A 22,702-nucleotide genomic window follows, 5' to 3' on the forward strand; every position below is an offset into this window, starting at 1 on the left:
CGCAACACTACTACTCCAAAACTGGAAGGATACAACTTTTCCAAAGCACTGCTGCTGTCCCCAAACCAGGAGATCCAGCATCCCCTGCCTCTCCTCCGAGAGCATTTGCTTTAGCTTCTTGTCTAGCCATGTTTTTACTTTCTCCTGCTCTATCAACCCCTGAAATCTATCCCTTGTTCCCAGCATTATCAGGTCCTGATTCTGACCCTTTTGCCTCTGCTCCCCTGTAAGCTGCTACCAGGTCCCCTCTCAGCCTTCTTTTCCTCAGGCTGAAGAGTCCCAGATCTCTTAGCCTTTCCTCATATGGCTTGCCTTTTAAGACTCTGATCATACGGGTGGCTCTCATTTGGACTCTCTCAAGCTTGTCCATGTCCTTGTTAAAGTGTGGTGCCCAGAACTGGATGCAGTACTGCGGTCCCACCAGTACTGAGTAGAGCGGAAGAATCACCTCCTTGGTTCTGCTGGAGATGCATTGATTGATGCACACCAGAGTATTGTTTACCCTACTGGCTACAGCATCGCACTGCTGGCTCATATTCATACTGTGGTCTATTATTACCCCCAAGTCCCTTTCATTTTTGGTCGTGGTCAGTTTAGTGCCACCAAGCCTGTAGGTGTGTTGGGGGTTGCTCATGCTGAGGTGGAGCACTTGACATTTCTCGACATTGAACTTCATCAGATTCCAATCTGCCTAACGTGCTAGCCTGTCTAGGTCCACCTGTATCTGTAACCTATCTTCAAGCGTGACCAAGCTTCTCCATAACTTGGTGTCATCCATGAACTTGGCCAGTCATATGTTGTTGGGTCCAGGCACTTGGGGGATTGAGGTCCAGTTTGGAGCAGCTGTGTGCATGAAGCCACTCTCCCCTAGTCCCTCCTTCCCCCTCACAGCTCTGGTGCTGTCATCAGGATGGGAGGGGGAGAAGGGAGCAGAGGGAGCTTGGTCTGGGGTTTTCCCAAGCTGTGCTGGGGGGTGAGGTGGGTGGATGGGAGCCTCCCACCCACCAATCCACCCACCCCACCCTCCCAGTGTAATTCCATCTGGGCAAACCCAAGATGGAAAACTCCCTGCCCTACCTTCACCCCTTCCCATTCTGAAGACAGCAACGGGGGCTGTGTTGGGCTACATCAGCTCAGCTCAGCTCTGCTCCCACTCCATGCTGACACAAGTTCATGAAAACGCTCTGCTTTGGAGTGCCTTCATCTAAACCCTCATGTCACATGTCACATGATTGGACACTTTCAAAGCACTCTGCAGCTGTGCACTTCTGGAGAGTGCTTCAGGGACTTGATCATGTGACAAACTGTCACTTCTGTCTGCATCCCATGTTTAACATCACCCAGATGATGGTGAAGACACTGTGTTGGACCCATGGCATTACCCACAAATAGTTAATGTGCTCGTTTCTGCCATGTCGGCACTGCTTTAGTTTCCCTGACTCCTCAGACTCAACTGCTACTGCCTTGTCCAACCCCACCTGCTTCCTTGCAGAGTCCTTGAGAGAGGCCACCATTTTGTAGTCCCTACTCTCTCACTACACTAGAGCCACTGGAGGCAGGAATACATCAGAGGGAACCACAAATACATCAAAGAGCTTTTACTCTCAATCCTCCCTGCAGTGCACAACGGGCACTAATCTTTTCTTCTCCCCACAAAAGTCCTGAGATTCCTCTGCTCCCCCCTTTCTTTTCCTTCTCCCCCTTTTTTCCACTACTTATAAAAATCACAACTGCAGAACACGTATTTTGCAAAGCTGGGCCAATCACCCACCAGACGTAGGAATATTTCATCCCCATTCCCTTTCTTTGCCTTTAGACTGAGACCATAAGGGGTCTGTGTTACTAAAGTGCTCAGAACAATGCTATTAGGCATTACTATAATATAAGTATCTGTGATAAATAAGTGTTATGAATCATTTAAATTAAACACACAAATAGAAAGTTCAAATATAATAGTTTTTCCCTAAAATCTATTTAACAATTACACAAGGACTAACCTGGTATGTTCATATTAAAAAGTAACATGTCAAGGAGAAAGGACCCAGGACAAAAAGATGTTTTAGGGAAAAGCCAGTAAAAAATTCAAAGTCCTTGTCATTTTATTAGCAAAGTCTGAAATGATTAGATTCGCTCTCTTAAAATACTGCACATTTGTAAAATTGGTTTATCATCTGTATGTTCAATGGGGCAAAATCTACAGAGGTAAAGGGAAGTCGTGACCAGTATTGTAGTTTTAGTATTTCTGAAAAGCAGAAAATGAAACATGGAGAACATTTTGTAGGTAGGGAGGTAGTGGGGTGGGGAGGAAGGAGAATTTATCAGCAGCTGTCATACAACAGTGGAATACACCATATAAACTCTTCATCCAAGGCCTTGTCTACACGCGTGGCACTGCTTTAATTATAACTAGTACAGGCGAAGTAATACAATCCCTCTCTATCTAGTGCAGATGATGTTCTTGTAGCATGTATATGCTTATTCTGGAGTACTTTATCCCTATGCAGGAAAGGAAACGAGTTATATTGGTACAAGGCCACTTAATATCAGGACAAGTGTGTCTGCACAAGGTTGTAGTGATAGAACTATATTAGATCAAAAATGGAAAAAAATCACCTCACACTATGCATAAATATATTTCTATATCCTTATTTCTCTCTCTATATCTATATATAAATAGAGATAGATATAGAGATATAGATATATATATTCCGCCACAAAGCTTGTGTGCAGTGCAAAACTAGTATTGGCATGAACTGCACATACCCTTCAGTCAGATAGAAAATGACATATGGAGTATATGAAAGACTCAACATTGCCCTCCACCAAGGATGGAAGCTACACATGTGAATGCAAGGCACAAAAACTTATGTGCAATATCCAGTTAGGCTCTAGTGCCATGAGTTACTCCAGGGGTGCTCAACCACTGTCCCACAGGCCATATCTAGCCCCTGGGGTCCTGTCATCTGGCCCATGGAGCTCCGCACATATCCTGAAGAGAACCCTTTGGGCCCTACACCACACACTAGAGCAGGCATTCAGGTCCCAATCCCAGAATGTGGAAGCCTGGAGAGTTTGGCACAAGCCCCCTGGAGCCCAGTCCTCGTGTGCTCGGGTGGCACAGATTGGCTCCACATCACCCGTGTGGCCCACAGGGCCAACACTGTGAACACCAGTGTTTTAAGATATCACACAATACTTCCATGTGTTTCTCTTTTAATTATCTCAGATAACTAACGAAGATAACTATCTTCTATTGACTGCCAAGTCTAATCATTTTCAAATTACCAGGATGACTAAATAAAAATCAACCCAGTAGGAATATTTTGACACTCATGTATAATTAATCACTTAAGTTATGCCCTCTGACAATTTTCCAAGGCCAAGAATAGTCATAACCTCTTAAAGTGTGAGGATGATTGTTCAGTTCCAAAGTACAATGGAATATGAGCTGCAGTGATATGAGTACCCAAAAATATCGAAACAATACAGTTATTTGTCATTTTTTGCCACAAGTCTTTTAAATTGGGACTACAAATATTTGACTCATTGTGAAAAGACAAGTGTATAAATTATTTCCTGTAGCTCTGGGACATTAATGTTGCCAGCAAAATCAGTCCCATTTGCTTGATATGTTTATTGAATTTTTATTAGTTATTTGGCATGCCTAGAGTTCTGTTTGTCCTCAGATTACATGAGGGAGTCACTTCAAAAAGGACACTATAAAATGTTTTATATCAAAATATAATAGCATCTCTTAACTGGACATCTGTGTCCTAATAAGTAGTTCTTAACCTTTTGGACTTGAGGCACCCCTTCATAACTTCTGTGAATTGAGTGGCACTCAGTTTTATAAACTAATGTATACATTACAGTGCTTACTTTCTTGTGGAGGGGCTGGATAATAGGAATAGGGGATCATCCTGGTAGGGATAAGCCTGATCCTGCATTTTTCTGCTTAGTTTATCTGCTAATCTCCTAGCACCTCACTAGTCTCCTCACACTTCAAGGCACTCTTCAAAAGACCTGGCTGAGAATCACTATCCTAGACAGAAGGGAATGTTTAGGGTATATTCAGCACTTGTAATTCAATCATTTTTTTCAAAGAGCTCAGCTGACATTTGGATACTGAAATACAGCTATTTAGCTGTCTAAATATGGAGGTAGATGCCTTGTGCAATTTTCAAATGTAGCTACAGGCCAGATTCTTAAAGGTATTTTTATATAACTTATGTTCATGACTTCAAGTAACCTGGGTATAGGGTCCTGCCTGTCAACCATGCTTTTCATATAGCATGCAAATTCAAGGATGACTGAATAGTAAATTAGCATCTGTGTAACGAAAGTACAGGATTGTCCAATGATTTTCTTTTTTTTGTCTCACTTGAACTAATCTCATGAATATGGAGTGCTCTCTTCACATTTAAGATGGAAACGGAAAAGGAGCTCTTTTGTGGCCTGAGTTCTCCCTGATTGTAATAGCTTATTGCATCTCCACAGCTTGATAATTAACCAGATTGGTCAGTTCAGCAAATAAAGACTGCTTAATAGTACTTTTAATTTGGAAGTTGCTCGTGAGATGATTTTGACATTTCAGAATGCCTTTTTCCTCTCTGCAACCAGAGATTATAAAAGTTAGGCAGCCTTGACTTTTCCCAAGATCATTATGGTAAATATGCCAAAGAACATATACTTAAGTAAAATACATCATTTTTCAATTTTGAAGGAGTTTCTCTATACCTCATAGTAAACACATTCCTTTGTTTTCCAAATTTTATTTTCATGGTCAAAATTTGATGTGCTGTGTGCTGCTTAATCAGAGGATTTTGGTTTGTGTAAATGTTTACTTTAGTAGCTGATGTTTTAGGATAATTTTCTGACTACGAGTTGATTCATAGTTACTTAGAACTTTTTCCATTTTCTTCTTTATTAATCCCATAAAAATTAGTCTTCTGCATGACAGAACTAATTGTTACTCTTTTTTATTATTATTATCATTATATCTGGATAACTCGTCATATGCTTCCCTAGTTGACGGTGGTTGATAAACGGTTTTCCCATTTATGTCTGAGCAAAGAAAATTTCTGTAGAATTGCAGCTTAAAGTTTACAAAGTATTTTTTTCTCTTTGAAGGCTTGATTTTCCTTTTGTTTGTTTACCTCTCTTGGATAAATTTAGAAATAAGCCTTTGTTGCAAAAAACTTACAGGAAGTTAGAAAATAGTTAGAAAATAACTTGATTAACATACTTCTATAGGAAATTAAAGGGACAATGAAAAGTGATACCTTCAATCCACAATAGGCATTTTGTCTAATTCAGTTTATAGCATGATTGCCTTAAGCTGGTTGGAAAATGAACTACCATTACAATTTGTTTTTGTTTGTTAACTGGAACAAAAAGTTGAAGCACTTAAATTTCTTGCAAAACAGAACTTTTGAGAAATTTGAATAGGAAAAAAATTCTATTTAAATAATGTAAAAATATTATAACTTCCTCTATATAACATAATATTCACCTAATGTAAGAACATGCATTAAATATATTTTAGCCTATTAAACCATTCTGATGTTATCAATGCAGAATCAAGATGATTCATAATGACATTTTTGTATAGAAAGTTTAATTAGAATCAACATTTTCCCTCAAAGTTTCAGCAAAATATCTTTTAATGAAGGTAAAATCTTACCATAAAGTTAATTTTTTTCTCCATCTCTGTTCACAAACTCTTAAAATTACATTGTTTTCTGAGAACCTTCTTATGTATGAGATCTTGCTTTTATAATTTTTCAGGGGGGAATGCTTGCTGAAGTATAAACAGAATTAAAAAAGAGAAAAACTCTACAAACCTTTTGCCTCTGATGTGTAGGGCACAGGCCTCTTTCAACTGTTGATTATTTCTGCTTTTTATTTGATTCTTAGTTGTTCCAATAGTTGCTAGCAATAGTGCCTTTTGAAAGGCAGTTATACCAGAAAATATCCACTGAGGGCATTTTCCTGACATTCTTTGTAAATTAAGCTTTCTTATTCTTTGGACAAAGGAGCATAGCTTCAAAACATTCACTTTGGAAGAAAACTTTATTTTGCCTTGTTGTAAACAAAACTTTCAAAGCTATTGTTCTAAGAAAATGTTTTTGCCTTTTTCAAACTTTTTTCTTTTATGGTTGTTCATTTCTTGATGCATATTTGTTTGCTCATGCTAAAGCAGTTGGAAAGATGCCAACTTGTACCTACACAGTTTTCTTTGACATGGTAGAAATCATGAGAATTAGTACTAAGAATGGAAGATTTACCTCCTTGATAGGGTCATTCAGGACAGACAAATCAAAAGGTAGGCATCAACAAAAAAAAGGCAGAACAGTGGTTCTCTAGGTTGGACCTGAAGCAATTGGTCAATAGGTTATCTTCCTAAAAAAGTTGTTATATAGGGTTACCATACGTCCGGGTTTTCCCAGAAATGCCCTCTTTTTGGGTCCTCCCATGTCCGTCCAGGCAGTTTTTAAAAATATCCGCAAATGTCCGGAATTTTGCTCTCCCTTTGCTTTCCCAGCACTTCCCAGCTTGCCCCAGCAAGGAGTTGCTTGGGGCTGGGGGGAGCTGGGGAAGGTGATTGGAGGCCAGGGCATCACATGCACCTGTGCATGCTCTGGTAGCTGCAGACAAGTAAATGTGTGCATTTGTGTGTGTGTCTCTGTGGATCGGTGTGGGAGGGGGGCGGGTGCCTGCCAGCGCTGGGGCTGCAGCAGGGTGAGGAGGAGGGGAGTGGGGGAGGTTCTGGGGACAGCAGCTAACCGCGTGGGCAGCAGGGCTGTGGGGACAGGGGGCTGTGGGTCAGGTGTAAGGGGCACTGGCAGGGCTCCAGTGGCTGTAGCTTGGGAATGAGGGGCACAAGGGGGCAAGGGGTTGTGGTTGGGAGTGCGGGGCACTGTCAGAGCCAGTGGGCTTCAGGTCCAGAGTGAGGGGTATCAGTAAGGGTAGGGGGGCTGTGGGTTGGGAGTGAGGGGCAGGGGTATGCCACAGGCATATCACTGCCCCCCACCAATCATATACCCCCTCCCCTCCTACAAGTGGCCTGTGTTTTTTTTTTAAATTGGAAATATGGTAACCCTATTTATAGAAACAGAGCAAGGTATGCATTCTGACAAACAGACCAGGATGGTGGAGCATTGTTTGTGACCTAAATGACAAGCAATGTAGTATAAAAGCTTCGGATTCAGAAAGATGCCAAGAATCTCTCTCAAGGATTTGAAAAAAAAGTCATTATTGAAGTACTGATTTATGAATAGGTTGCATTTTTAATTGATTTTTAACATTCTGGGTTTGTAACATGCTACTGGAAATTTAACTTTATATTCCTTTATTTTTTCCCTTCGTTTTCAAGAATGCATGGCTTAACATATTTCCCTAATTTATCTGCTGGTTTTTAAGATCACTGGTATTATTACTCTTCTACACACAAGTATGGCAATATGGTTTCCATGGCCAAAATAATATAGGGTTATTGTAACAAGGATCTTTAGCTCCCTGTTATGAAAAAAGGGAAAAGACTGCTGAGAAGCTTCCTCCCACCCCCCAGGAATAAGTCCCATGGCTGAGATAAGGACTGCAGACAGCATTAAGTAGGGTCCAGTGACTCATTAGCTATAAGGGCAGGCACCAGGGAGCAGCTGGCTCACAGTAGAGAAGGTAGCACTCTGATGGATAAATAAGAAAGGGGAATTGCCTACAAGAGGGGATCCAAAAGCATTGCTGCCTGGATAGTGAGAGAGCTGGAATGCAGGCAACTGCACATAGGGAGCTCCAGGAAAGATAGTTGGCTCTCCCAGGGAGGGGGAAGGTTGTACTTAAACCAAAAATGCTTTGTTTTCAGCTACAACTAGAGAGCAATGATCCCAGCCAGGAGAGACTTTGAGTTGTATATTGGCAGCTTACATATTAAAGTTCATTAGCACCAGTGGGCTGGTAGTGACGACAGAGAGGGGAGAAGGTCACAGTAGTGCCCAAGGGGCATGAGAGTGTTTCAAGTTCTGCCAAGGGCTAGGAAATACAATGCAGGCAGGTGGTAGCTGAGAGGGGCAAAGCCTAGGTGCAACAGGCAGGGCACATCCACACATGCAAGCATGTGTGCTTGCAGCAGCTCAAATAGAAGCGGTGCAAATTTGAGCTGGGGCTTTTTGCCTCAGCACACATGCTCAGACGTGCACTTTGTTGTGGAGCAAATTGTGCCACTGGGGACAAAATAACCCTGCCTAGCTCCTCCCGGATCTGCAGCCACAGGGAGCTAGAGCTCAGGACTACTAGCTCTCAGGAGCTTCTGGGGCCCAGCCAATTGGTACCTGGAGACACTACGCCTTGTGCCAGCTGGACTGCTGAAGAAGCCCTGAGAGATCCCCGCACTCTGTACCCACTGCAGCAGTCTGGCAGTGGGGGCTACTGCCTGGCTGTGACCTGCTGCACACCTGCCAGACCCAGCCGGGGACTGCACAGCCAGTAGAGGCATCTGCCCCTCTGGGCCAGCTGATAGTGGGCTGTGGCTGAAGAGTTGGCCTCTGTGCAGCACTAACTACTGCTACATTTGCCCCCTGCCCAGCCATCTGGGCGGCTATCGTCTGGAAGCTGTTCTGGATGTGGTGGCCTGTTTTGAACTGTCAAAGCATGTCCTCCTGGCCCCATTTAGCCAGGATGTCAGCCACAGCCAGCTGGGTCCAAGGTGCCAGCTCTGAGCAGGCAGGGTCCTAGCAGGAATTCTGGTATTCCCTATTGGAAAACTGAAAAATCCCTGATAAAAAAAAATCCCAAAGTCACTTTGTAAAATACCCCAAAATCCATGTTCTCCCATAAGTAAAACAAAAGACCACTATAAAGAGAGAGTGAGACAGAGACAGCGATCAGTTGGACAATGTTTTATTGATATAGCTACAGTATTAAAGCATGTCTCTTATAATAATAAAGTGCACTCTAAATATATGTTTCATGTCTCCTCTGTGGCCAGCCCTATGAGGAGAAGCTGAGGGACCTGAATTTCTTCAGTCTCCGCAAGAGGAGACTGAAGGGGGATCTTGTGGCTGCCTACAACTTTATCAGGGGCCACCAACAGGGACTCGGGGAAAGTCTGTTCACCAAGGCTCCCCTCGGAGTCACCAGGAACAATGGCCACAAGCGGAGGGAGGATAGGTTTAGGTTAGATATTAGGAAGAACTACTTCACTGTAAGGGTGGCCAGAGCCTGGAACAGGCTTCCCAGAGAGGTGGTGCTCTCACCTTACCTGGAAATTTTCAAAAGGAGACTGGATAGGCACCTGGCTGGGGTCTTATGACCCCTGCCACCCCAAGTGCTCCTTCCTGCCCATGGCAAGAGGTCAGACTAGATGATCTGTCTAGGTCCCTTCCAACTCATTGATTCTATGATTCTATGAATTCATATTTTGCTGCCCTCCCACAGTGATTATGATTCCCCAACAGGGAGTTTGGACCCCACACAAGGGCTACAGCCCCCCAACGGGGTTTATGGGCCCCCAACAGGGAATTTGGTCCCCACACAGGAGCTAAGGCCCCCCAACAGGGGTTACAGCCCCCCAACAGGGGTTACAGCCCCCACACAGGGGATATGGTCCCCCAACAGGGGTTTGACCCCCTCACACAGGGGCTATGGCCCCCCAACAGGCTCTGCCCCCCCACACAGGGGTTATGCCCCCACACAGGAGATTTGGCCCCCACACTGGGGCTACAGCCCCCCAGTAGGGGCTATAGATCCCCAGCAAGGACCAAATGGCCCCTTCAGGGGATACTACCACCCCTGAAAGGCCCACATCCCCCACCCTAGCCCCTGATTGCTACCCCACCTGGCCTCATCCCCTGCCAGCTGTTGCAGCCCCCCCAATGGCTGCTCCACCAAGCCCCACCCCCCACTTGCACCCCCAGGCCCCCATGGCTGCCTCCACAACCCCAGACACTGTCACTTTAAAGAAAAAAAGAAAAAAAATTAACCCCCCCAAAAAGCTCCTCTACTTACCCTAGAAGCAGGGGTGGGGGGCACTCCGGGGTCTCCTAGCAGAGCCTCCCTGGGAAGCAAAGGGCAGGAGGGCACAGGATAGGGCTGCTGGGGCTGTCCCTCTGTCCCACAGTGTGCGGGCAGGGCCCCGGTGAGACAGACAGCAGCCAGACTGCTGGTAAGTGCCAGGGGGTTTGGTTTTTTTTAAAACTATGGGGATGATGGGGTGGGGGGGCAGGGATTGAGGGGGCTTGGGAGGCTGGGGCCAAGCAGAGCAGCGCAGCGCAGGGCAGGGCAGGGTTTGGAGGGCAGGGGGGCTTCTGGGGGGAGGGGATGGCCAGGGAAGTGATGGGGGGGAAGATGGGGGGAGGGGCCAGGCAGCGAAGTGATTGAGGGGGTTGGGGGGAAAGACGGGTAGAGAAGCCAGGCAGGGAAGTGATCAGAGGGGTCAGGGGGTCTGGCAGGGGGAGAGGCCAGGCAGGGAAGTGATTGGGGGGGTCGGGGAGGCTGGCAGGGGGAGGGACCAGGGGCAAAAGTGATCGGAGGAGTCAGGGGGGCTGCTGAGGGGAGGGGCCAGTCAGGGAAGTGATTGCGGGGTCAGGGGGTCTGGCAAGGGGAGGGGCCAGGCTGAGAAGTGATTGGGGGGTTGGGAAGGCTGGCAGGGGGAGGGAACAGGTGCAAAAGTGATCGGGGAGGTCAGGGGGCTGGCTGCGGATGGGGCCAGGCAGGGCAGGGATTGGGGAGCTGGGGGAGTGGGCAAGGCTGGTGGGGAGTCCCCTCATCCATTCCCCCAACCCCTTACTTACAGGCATTGGAGCCCTGGTGCTGAACACATGGCCTGGCCCTCCACGCATTTCAGTACCAGAGTGAGGGGCCAACCATGGAGATGCTCTGGCAGCCAGAGGACCCAGCCTCCAGTTGCCTCAGGGCACGATCCTGGACTGTGCTCTGTCCCGCTTTTTTAAACTTTGGTTTTCTTAGACCCCTGGATATCCAGGGGTCTAATTTTCTCCCCACACTGCAAAGGGGTTTAAGGTGGGGCAAGAGGCATGTGCACACTCATCTGGATGCATCCACAGTGGCCTGAGGCTGAGGAGGCTAGGTCCTGAGCCTGAGATGGCAGAAACCATGGCTTGCAGACCAAGCAAGAGCAGGGGCAGACAATAGGACCAGTGGCAGCCCAAGCATGGAAGAAACCAGGGCCAAGGGCCCAGAGCCTGATAGGGTGAGACAGGGTCTGAAGCCCCAAAGCCAAGGAAGAGGCAGAGGCCAGGAAGGCCCCAGTAAGGGCATGGAGGCCTGAAGAGACCTGATGGTGTCTTGGGACAATGTGCACCCTAACATCTACAAGAAATGGGTGTGGTTGCCAGGGAGGTCAGAGGCCATGAATATGGCTGTTAAGGCATCTGGTGCCTAGGCAACCCAGGAAACAGCTTGTTCAGGAGCTCTCCCTTAGTTTAGGGGCAGCCTTCCAACTGTTTTCTCAATAACATCAAAGTATAGCAGGTGAACAGGAGGGAGTGCTCAGGTGGTAGAAGGAGACAGGGACCTGGGGAGCGGGCTATCATGCAATTCAACTCTGGCCCTGCCACAGTTATATATATATATAAATATATATATAGCTTCATAGTTAGTAGGGTCAGAAGGGACCTGAGCAGATTATGGCAGGAAAGAGTACTGGGGTCAAACGACCCCAGCAAGGTGATTGTCAAACATTGTCTTAAAGACCCCCCAGGTTAGGAGCCAGCACCACTTTGCTTGGAAGCTGGTTCCAGATCCTAGCTGCCCTGACAGTGAAGTAGCGCTTCCTGATGTCTAATCTGAATTTACCCTCTGCCAGCTTGTGACCGTTATTTCTAAGCACTCCTGGTAGTGCTGGAGGGAAAAGGGACTTCCCCAGTGCCTGCTGGTCCCCCCTGACTAGTTTGTAAACAGCCACTAGATCCCCCCTCAGACGTCTCTTGTGGAGACTGAACAGGTTCAGGTCCCATAGCTTCTCCTCATAAGGCCTGCCCTGCTGCCCCCTGATCGTGCGGGTGGCCCTCCTCTGGACCCTCTCCATGTTGTCCACATCCCTCTTGAAGTGCGGTGCCCAGAACTGGACGCAGTACTCCAGCTGCGGCCTGACCAGTGCCGCATAGAGGGGGAGTATCACTTCCTTGACCTGCTTGAGATGCATCTGTGGATGCATGACAGGGTGTGGTTGGCCTTCCTGACTGCATCCCCACACTGCCAGCCCATGTTCATCTTGGCATCAATGATGACTCCAAGATCCTTTTCTGCCTCTGCACTGCCAAGAAGGGAGTTCCCCAGCCTGTAGGTATGGTGCTGGTTCTTCCTCCCACAGGTGCATCACCTTGCACTTGTTGGTGTTGAATCCCATCCTATTCTTGTCCGCCCACTCCTGTAACCTGTCTAGATCTGATTGTAGCCTATTCCTTCCTTCTAGCATGCCCACACACCCCCACAACGTAGTGTCATCAGCAAATTTGAACAGGGTGCTTTTCACCCTCTCGTCCAAGTCACTGATGAAGATGTTGAACAGTGCGGGCCCAAAGACCGAGCCCTGCGGAACCCCACTGCCCACATCCCTCCAGGTTGAAAATGACCCGTCCACCACCACCCTCTGGGTGCGGCCCTCCAGCCAGTTGGCAACCCATTTGACTGTGTAGTTGTCGACACCACAATTCCCCAGTTTTTTAATGAGAATGGGGTGAGAGACAGTGTCAAACGCCTTCTGAAAGTCCAGAAAGACTGTGTCCACTGCTACCCCTGCATCTAAGGATTTGGTGACTTGGTCATAGAAGGCCACCAGGTTGGTCTGACAGGACTATATAGCCAATGGGGTTTTTTAAAGCTGCCTTAGGTAATAACTGTGTTCAAAAAATCAAGCCTACATTTTGTTTCAGACCCAAGCTGTTCTAAATTGGCTTGATTTCAGTAGATATACACTGATCTATACCAGTTCAGAATTTGTGCATTTGGATTAGATTAAAAATATGAAGAAAACCCCAGGATTCAAATGTTCCTGTGCTTTGAATCTGAATCTCAAGTTTTCTTCCATTTCAGACAGCCAGAAGCCCTGAGGCTCACACTGGCCCCCTAGTGGCTGAGCAGACCTGGCACTAAAGTTATAGCTGGGTCACGTCTACACATGCGTTATTGTGCATTAACTAATAGTGACTACATTTGATATGGGCACCGGATGACAGGAGGCTGCCACTGCTGCTTGGGACTGGCGCTGAAGCCAAGGAAGCCTTGCTTCAAAACTTGAAATGTTTTGAAACTTTCTAAATGTTTTGAGTGCCCTTGTTTCATTTCAAAGCTGTTTCAAAGCCTTTTCTTTCATTTCAATTTTACTGTTTTGAGCTTGAAATGCATCCAAACAGCTCTGAAATGAAAAACCTGGTGAAATTTCACACAGCCCTCATTTGCAGGTATCAAATTTAGTCATAATTAGCCATTTTTACTGTGCAGTACAGGCACAGACATTTAAACTATGTTAATGCTCATTAACATGTCTTGTGTAGATGCACCCATACACTTACTACATCTAGGTACACACAGACCATGTAAAGGCCTATCTCATGGTTACTCTTCCCAATCAGGTGTAAAATAATCCATTAAAGAATCAGGTTTAAAAATACCTAGGTATAAGCTACATCAAAACAGATATTGCCTGTTCACAGTTTATACCTAAGTAGGCATTTGCTTAAGGGAAATAAGCAATTGCTTCCCACACTGAGTCCTGAGGTACTATAATAGCCACAAATTGGTAGCTCTTATAGTAGAACTGTGCATCTCTCTTCTCTAGAGCCTGGTGAAAATGACATTGTTGTAAAAAACTAAGGTAAACACTGTGGGTGCCTATACAGATGCTTGGGGGGTTAATTAGAGTGGTTCCTGGAGAGCTGCTTTAATTAAAATGCCACAGTGTCATGTATATTAAGCCCCTGCATATTTGAAAATGACTGCAGGACACTAACTAAAGTTCATTCAATGAGCTTTAGTTAAAGCACCCCAGTGGCCATTTTTAAACATGCAGGGACTTATATATGTGACTCTGCAGCAATGCTAGAGTGTTCTAATTAGAACATGTCAGAGCACATATATAGACACCTTGTGTTATTTGCCCAGGTCCTTAGAGTCACTATCTGAAATATTGCCTCTTCATCAGCAATCTGGGTTTTCTCTTTGCTGTGGAAAAACATAGATTTTCTCTTTTAAAGGAGAAAATTATAGAATTTCCTCCTTAAAGGAAAAAAATTGTGGGAAACCATGGGTTTCTCATTACAGACTGGCAGCATTCCAGCCTGCAAGGGGCTGCTTTGAGCTGTGGAGAGCAGGAGAAGGGTGATCAGGCAAGGTGCACCACGTGTATGTGCACTAGTCTTCCACAGGGTGTTCCTGAAGCAGGAGATAAACTGGTTGAAGTGGGTCATCTGGGTACCTTGCTGGTATCCAAACAGCACTTCTCTCTGGTCAGTCTCAACCCTTGCCACCATCACAGGAGTATGATGACTCTTCTCTGCACCTCCCTGGAATATGTGCAACCCCAGGAAAGGTGATCAGTTGTTTCTTCCTTCCGCCAGCATGTTTGTCTGGGCAAGCCAATGAGCCCCTCTGCCCTTCTCTGTCTTTCAGTGCTCACATCAGGAGGGTCCAGTGGGCCCACATCAGGAGGGCCTACCTGCCAGTTCAAGTCCCTGTGTTCCTGCAGGTCATTGTGGAAAATATGTTCCCACGTGGCATGGCAGCTGTTCCCAGGTAGTACATTCATGGGTGAGTCTGTCCCTTGCGCTAACCACTTCCTGCCTTTTACAGTGGTTTTTCAGGATGTTTGTGTTCTCATTGTTTAATTTGTTCTGGAAATTCTCCAAGACCCTGTAGAACTATGGTGGCTCCAGGTGCATGGGCTTGAGTTGGGCACTGTGTATACCCCCAATATCACAGTAGGCATAGGCACTGACTCCATGGGTGCTTTGGGGCTCAAGCACCCACCAAATAAATTTAGTGGGCACTCAGCACCCACAAAGCCATGCTTGCAGATGTTAAAAAAAAAAAGAAAAGAAATAAAAGCATGCACTTTACTGGAAGGATTGGCATGTTACTTCAACCTGTCTCTGCAGCATCTGTAAAGATTGGGTGCTTCAACAGAGCTTTATAACACTTTTAGCTGAAGCTGATTCAATCAGCTATTAGATAAAAGCACTAAAAAAGCCCCACTAGGGCACTCCATTAAAAGTAAAGTGCTAGAGTTTTTTGGGGGGAGGGAGGGTTGTTTGTTTGTTTGTTTGTTTTTATTTTTTTATGTCTGCAATCCCATTGGCAAAAAAGTTGGTGCCTGTGACAGTTTTGTATTCTGCTCTAGCTGCCAGTTTGCAGATCTAGTTAATGTACTTGGCACAGGGAAAGAGTAGGATGCCCAGCATACCTCGGCCCCTGGTCCATTTCATTTTTTACAGCATGGTACTCACAACCTTCTCCCATCTACAGCCTCAGAAACAGATGAACATGGCCCTATGAACTCTACAGATAATTTGCTCTAAGGGGAAGTCCAGTGCCGTGTACAGAAGCACTGGCAGCAATACCACCCTCATGAGAACCATATTCACTGAATTAAAATATGTGAGTTCCAGAGTCCCAGTCTCCGTATGGCCTTGGCCTCCCATGCTTCTCCCATGCTTTCTGGCCTGTTATCTCTAGGTCAAAACCTACCACAAGGATCTTTATGTCCTTGGCAGACAGGTCCCCAAGCTTGCCCAATGCTTGGCAGGTGCCCTTGCTCACATTGAGCTTGGTCCCTGCCACCACTCTATACACCTGGGCATATTGCAACACTCGTTACACCAACTACATGTACCTGCACAGGACATTGAGATCATCCATGTAGGCCAGAACTCTCATCTCTGTCCCGCTTCCCACAGGGATCTCCCCTCCATGGATCCCAGAGTCTTGCCTGAGTCACTGGGCCACCAGTTCCATCATGCAGATGAAAAGGATCAGAGAGAACAGACATTCCTGCTGGACACCCAACTCCATCACAATTTGGGAGGTCAGGAAATTTGGCCATCAGTTTATAGTCCAGGGGCATTATGGGTCTCCAGTTCTTCAAATCCTCCCCATTCTTGTAACAAAAGGTTATGAGGCTTTGATCCATCCTGGCCCCCACATGCCTCTCCTTCTGCCACTACCTATAAACCTCCAGCAGGTCTGAACCCACCTGGTTCCAAAAGGATGACTGCTGGGCTGTCACCACATATGGGCAAACACTCCAGGATCCTGCTGACATTCAGTGGCCCCTCAGGCGGTTGGGTCCCTCTGACTGAGCAGGAGTGGATTCAACGCCTCTTCTTTTCCCTCCTGCCATGACTTTGATGATATAATGAATTTTTGAGTGAGAGGGAGGTGGTGACCACCTGTCTCCTGCCCAACTCAATCAAAGGGGCAGCCCCACACCCCGAGGGGTCCAACACTTGGTGGGGTAGAAAGGACCAGCTCAGAGTCAACCTTTTTGGCTGCTTTTCTCTCTTTTTTGTATGGGGTGGGGGGGTTATGTCTTTTTTTTTTTTAAAGGAAAAAAAAGGCTTTGATCTTTGGCCTCCTCAGTCCTCAGGAGTCTTCCCGGTTGGGTGCTGGCTTGCCTGGGGTCATCACTCCAGGCTCTTTCCTGAGCTGCCTTTCCCGCCTGGACCGCTTCTCTGGGAGCTTCAAAATCCACGCTGCAGGGGACGTAATTACTGGGGAGTGCCACTCCTGCAGCTGGGGATTACCGCTGACATCATTGGCACAGCAGACCCCATTTTTGTGGCCAGGAGTCCGGGCTGCCTCTCTTTGTTTCTGAAGGCTTCTAGAGGTAAGCCCCGGCTCCCCTTTCCTTGGGGCAGACACCCGACTTCAGCCCTGAGACTCCAGTTGGCTGGGGAAAAGCAACAAAGACAAAAGGAAAAAAAACCAAAACAGAGAGCTGACAGAACACCGCGGTGGTTAGAGTCGGGTGGATCCACCACCTCCACCGCTCCCAGGGCTATCCCTGGATTTCCCTCCAGCGCCCTGCTTCTTTTTCCTCAGTTCCACCCCCAGGGTGAGGAGGTCTTTTCTCCCCCAACCTCTGCCTGGCGACTTGCCCTGGCTTCCCCTTCCTTGGCTCCTCGTCCTTGCTCCAGCGACTCCTCCTCAGGTCCGCCCCTGGCCCCTGGATATAGTCCACACCCCTGATTAGCCCCAATCTTCTTCACCTGCCGTGCAGGTAAAGCTGTGCTGGGGCAGGCAGGGAGTTCCTGCTGCAGGGTTGACATGACTGCGCCTGGTGATCCGTGTTCCTGGCCGGCGATACACCCCTGGTGAGTGCCCTCTGGGCTCTCACATACCTCCCCCCTTTAACTCGCTGGTAGGTGTACTCATACCCAGGGGTTTTGGTATTATCAGATCCATGTCCATCGTCCTCGAGTTTGTTTCATCTTCTAACTCATGGCATCTTGAAAGGAAATCAGGCATAGTGTTAGTTTTTCCAGGCCAGTGCACGATCTTAAAACTAAAAGGCTGTAAGGCTAGAGCCCACTGGGTAATGCAGGCATTGTCAGTTTGCTTGATTTTCAACCACCTCAGGGTGCATGATCGGTGATGAGAGTAAACTCCCGCCCTAGTAGGTACTACTGGAAGTACTGAATGTCCCATTTTATGGCGAGGCACTCTTGTTCAATGGTGGCATACCTTCTTTCTTGGGAATTTAATTTCCAACTTGTGTAGGCTATGGAATGTGAAATTCCTCAATCTCCTGGACAGCATGGCACCCAATGCCCTTTCTGAAGCATCTGTCTGTAAGGTAAAAGGTACCTCCAAAATTTGGGGTATCTAGTACCACCTCATGGCAGAGAGCCTTTTTGGTACGTTCGAAGGCGAGCATGCTCTCAGCGCTCCATACTAGTGACCTCCCCCTCTTTCCTTGTAACAGGTCAGTAAGAGGGACAGTAATGTCTGTGAACTTGGGTATGAAGCACCTGTAGTATCCTGCCAACCCCAGGGAAGCCCTCAGCTGCTTTTGGTTTCGTGGAGGCTTAAACTGGTGCAGAGCCTCTACCATGACAGCTGCCTCCGCCACTCCCAGGGCTATCCCCAGATTTCCCCCCAGCGCCCTACTTCTTCCTCAGTTCCACCTCCAGGGTGAGGGGGTCTTTTCTCCCCCAATCTCTGCCTAGTGACTTGCCCCGGCTTCCCCTTCCTTGGCTCCATGTCCTTGCTTCAGCGACTCCTCCTCGGGTCCACCCTGAGCCCCTGGATATAGTCCACACCGCTGATTAGCTCCAGTCTGCTTCACCTGCTGTGCAGGTAAAACTGTGGTGGGGCGGACAGGGAGTTCCTGCTGCAGGGTCAACATGACTGCGCCTGGTGGTCCGTGTTCCTGGCCAGGGATACACCCATGGTGAGTGCCCTCCGGGCTCTCATAGTGACATAGAACACATTGGGAAGGCCATCTGCCCCAGGAGTCTTACCATTTTTGAAGGTACAGACAGTTCTGCATGGCCTCTGGGTCCTCTAGGTATGCCATGTGCAGCTCTTGGTAGAAGGTTGCTGTCATCTCCAGCATCCCTTTGTTTGACCAATGGCTCACCCTTTGGTCAAACATCAAGCTGGTCATGGCCTCCCTCCTGGTCTTCTTTAACCTGCCGAAGTAAGCAGACCATTTGTCCCCCTCCTCTGCCCAGGGGACCCAACCAGTAAGATCTTTTTCCTGGCCTGTTCCCTGTGTGGCAGGCATGCCAGCAGCAGCCTGGCTCACCAGCTTGAAAACACTTAAAATGATTAGTTAAGCATTTCCCACCAATCAGAGAAGGCCAGGGGAGAGGCTTGCCCTGCCCCTACCCAGGGGTGAGGTGAAAAGATGGACTAGAGAGGGGACTAAACCCACCTCTGTCTGATTGGTCCAGCTTTAATCTGGGGGCAAAGCTTCCAGAGTGGATAAAAAGGCAGCATGCCGGGAACATGGGCAGCTGTGATGAGGGATGGAGAAGAGGACAAAGAGCTGGCCAGTGTGATGAAGCAGTTGCCCCACAAAAGCCCAGAGGAGGATCATCAGATGGGGGGCAGCAAATGGCTGTGTCTCCCGGCCCCACTGTATTAGTGCACAGTCAGTGCATGGAGTGTCTGGGAGCATCCCAAAGCCCTGGAGCTGAAGGCAGCAGCCTGGGCCTCCAATCCCCTGCATGAGGCAGGGCGTCCAGTGCACAGATCAGTGCACAGAGGGTCCAGGAGCAGACTGAGACCACAAAGCTGTACATGGAAGCTCAGGTCTCCCACCCTGGCACGAGGCTAGGCATGTGGTATACAGGTCAGTACATGGAGGGCTGAGAGAAGCCTACAGTGCATGGGACAGTGCATAGAGCCAAGAGTGGGCTGATGGCTGAGAGACCCCCAAAGCAGCTGAGGGCCCTTGGCAGAAGGAGGAGATGGTGTGGAGGCATCCCAGGAGGCAGGTGAACCCTCATCAGTCCCCAGAGGAGTCATGAGTTGCCCGGGAAGGGATTTCCAATGGGGAGTTGGGTTGTTTCCCCCTGGTGAGAGGTGGGGTATTTAAGTTGTTTACAGGGGTATCTGGGAATTCCCACTCCCCTCCTCTCATCTAAGCCCACCCTTTTCCTGGGGCATTTATATGGTTGTATTATAGCTTATTACTTTTCCTTCCTTTCTCCCTAACTCTGTGTCTCACTCTTTGTAAACTCTGCATTTCAAGCTTCGTAAACTCTGCACCCTAATAGAATGTAAGGCTGCATAACATTTATTGTGACTACCTTTTCTGTCTACCTGAACCCTCATCTGTGGATATAGAGTATTTGCATAGATTTGTACATATACTGACTATTAGGGGTGTGTGAAACAGGCCGTATTCGATTCAGCTTCAGCCCGAATCAGGGACAGTGATTCAATTCATTGATTCGGATTGCTGTCCCCAGTTCAATTTGGCTGAATCTGAATCTGAAGATTCAAAGCTGGTTTGGAAAATCTGTGATTTGGCCATAGACACAGCTTTAAATATTTTTTCTACATACCTTGAACTACCAAGCATGACTTGTGAACGCTGCAATGGTGGGGTGGATGGAGCGTCCCACAGGAGTGTGGCCCCTCTCTCCCTGCATGCTTGGTGGAGAACCTGGAATAGGACTGGAAGTACTTCTGGTACACTTCTGGGTCTGCCAGGGAACACACAGGGAGGGGGCCGCCACAGCCCTCTGGCTTGGTGATAGGCCATGGGGGGACCCTGAGTGCCCTCTCAGGCCCAGGAGGCACTAGTCACCAAACCAGGGGAGCCAATTCGGTGGCTAAATCTCCAAATCTGAATCAAATCAGGAGACCCTTTAAACTCTCTGAATCGAATCGGAACCCTCTGAATCGATTTGGAAAGATTTGGAAAGATTCAGAGATTTGGACATAGACACAGCTTTAAATGTTTTTTCTACATACCTCGAAGTACCAGGCGACTCATGAATGTTGTGATGTTGGGGCAGATGGAGTGTCCCACAGGAGTGCAGGGGGCTCCCCAGCATGCTCGGCAGCACTTGTCATTGAATAAAGTCTGTCTTATAAAAAGTTGTCTTGTATAATGAGTTCATAATGGGGTCTCAGGGAGGTCTCTGTATGGGATGCAGGATGGAGGGGAGGGGGGTGCATTTGGTGGGAGGTAGGGAGGATGGGTCTTTGCGGTGGCAGGTGACTTGAGAAGACAAGCAGGTATAAAACTGGTTTGGAGACATGACAGCAAACTGTAATAGGATTCACATGCAAATAGACTAATTGATTCAACAATAGCCTGGTCTGTATCCCTCTTTCACCCAACCACACCATAACCTCCACCCCTTTCCCCCACAGTGCAGCCTCTCAATTCTGGCCACTGTGTATGCGGTGATTGGTGGGGGAGGAGGGGAAATTCATTGCACCTGGGCAGTTTTTCTTTCTTCACCTTTGTGGGGGTGTTAGGTCATGCTGGCCATTTGTGTTGATTGCCATGGGGAGGGGGAGCTGGAGTAGGCTGATCATGGCCCTCCAACACCATTTTGGGGGCAGCTATCCTGGGCAAGTTGGATCCCCGGTGCCCGTGGAGTCTTGATGAGCCTCAGTAACGACACTGCCCAACCACACTCAGCTTTGCAAAAATTCCTTACAGTTTGACATGATACAAATAAGAGAAGGCATAGGATTCTTTGTGTTTTACATACAAATTTATGTGGTACTGTTTCCATTGAGGCTTTAGATAAACAATCAGTGAGTTACATTTTTATAAGTCCAAGCATTGACAGTTATGTTTTTTACATACAATTTTTTTACATAAACCATTGAAAAAAGCCATCAGCTCAATAAAGCAGAAATGAGTGAATAGTACATAGGAGCTGGGCAAGAGTGTGGGAAGAGGATAGATTAAGGTGTGAGGATAGATTAAGGTGTGAGAGACAAGCCTGAGCTGGCTGAAAAATTTTTTTTGAGGGGGGAAGAGAGTAATATTATATCACAAAGTTTACTTTCAAAACTGTTCAAACCTGTATGTAATCTTGGTCTTGATTTTTAGGGAAACCCCTTTTTTAGATTTAACACAAAAAACCAAAAAACAAGCAACTCTGCAGTGAGAGAACTGAGCATTTTTAGTAAACATTTTTCCCCAGCACGAAGCAGGGTGCTCTCTCTGTGGCTGTGGGTGGGTTGGAAGGCCCACCATGGAGTGGGGAAGCTGGGATGCTGTTGGTAGTGAAGTGGTGAAACATTAATGGCTTTGTGGTAAGGAAGAAGCAAGTTATTTAGTAATAGTGTAATTGTTAAAAATAGTGCATGTAATAGTGTATGGAGGACAGAGAGCCCTCAGAGTGAAGGTAAGCAGTTAGGTTAAATAATAACCAAGAAGAAGGGTGTTAAGAAGCGCAGGGTCCAAGAGGGAGGGAGGGAGGGAGGAAAGTTGCCTGACTTCTCCTGCCTTATGCTCAGTATCTGCTGTCTCATTTCCTAGAGGAGGCTCTCAAGGTTCCTGGAGAACATTTTTGCTATATATGCATGCCAGCCAGCCTGCCAGCCAGCCAGCAGTTGCTGAGTGAGCCACCAGCCATGGGGGAAGTAGAGCAGTCAAAGCATTCAGATGCGTGTGTGTGCAGGCATGTAAGACAACCCTATATGCTACCTTTGTTCTTGTGTACTCTTTTTTGTTAGGCATGTTGTGATGAGAGAGGAAAAAAGGCGGGGAAAAAGTGGTAAAAACTAGTCCTGGAGTGGGGGGAGCCCCAGCCCAGGGTTTGAAGGGACGCCCCATCCCACCCCGGTGGGTACAACACTAGGGTGCTAAGCACCTGGGCTGTGCGCCTGGGGCAGGGTCTGGGTGGCATGGAGGGGAGGGGCAGGTTGCTGTGGGCAGGATAGCTCGGCCAGGCAGCAGTCAGAGGGAGGGTGAGAGCCGGGGAGAAAGCAGGACTGCTCTGGGACTCCATGGGCTAGGGCTGTAGTGGGCAGGCAGGGGCACCCAGAAGCACCTGAGGTGGGGCCTGACCTGCTCCCACAAGGGGGTGCCATCTGAATGGGGCAGGGCACTGGGCTTGGGGGGTCCTGGCTTGGCTTCCCAGCACATCGGGCACAGGGCAAGCAGGACAGATCTACCACCGGTGCAAGGGCCTGGATCCTGGGAACAGCTGCCACAGGCAGTGCTCCGGGCTGAGCCAGCCAGGATCCTGCATCATAGCAGCTCTGT

This window comes from Crocodylus siamensis, chromosome 2 (assembly GCF_052110815.1).
Source record: "Crocodylus siamensis isolate JL-2025a chromosome 2, ASM5211081v1, whole genome shotgun sequence".
NCBI classification, from domain to species: Eukaryota; Metazoa; Chordata; order Crocodylia; family Crocodylidae; genus Crocodylus; species Crocodylus siamensis.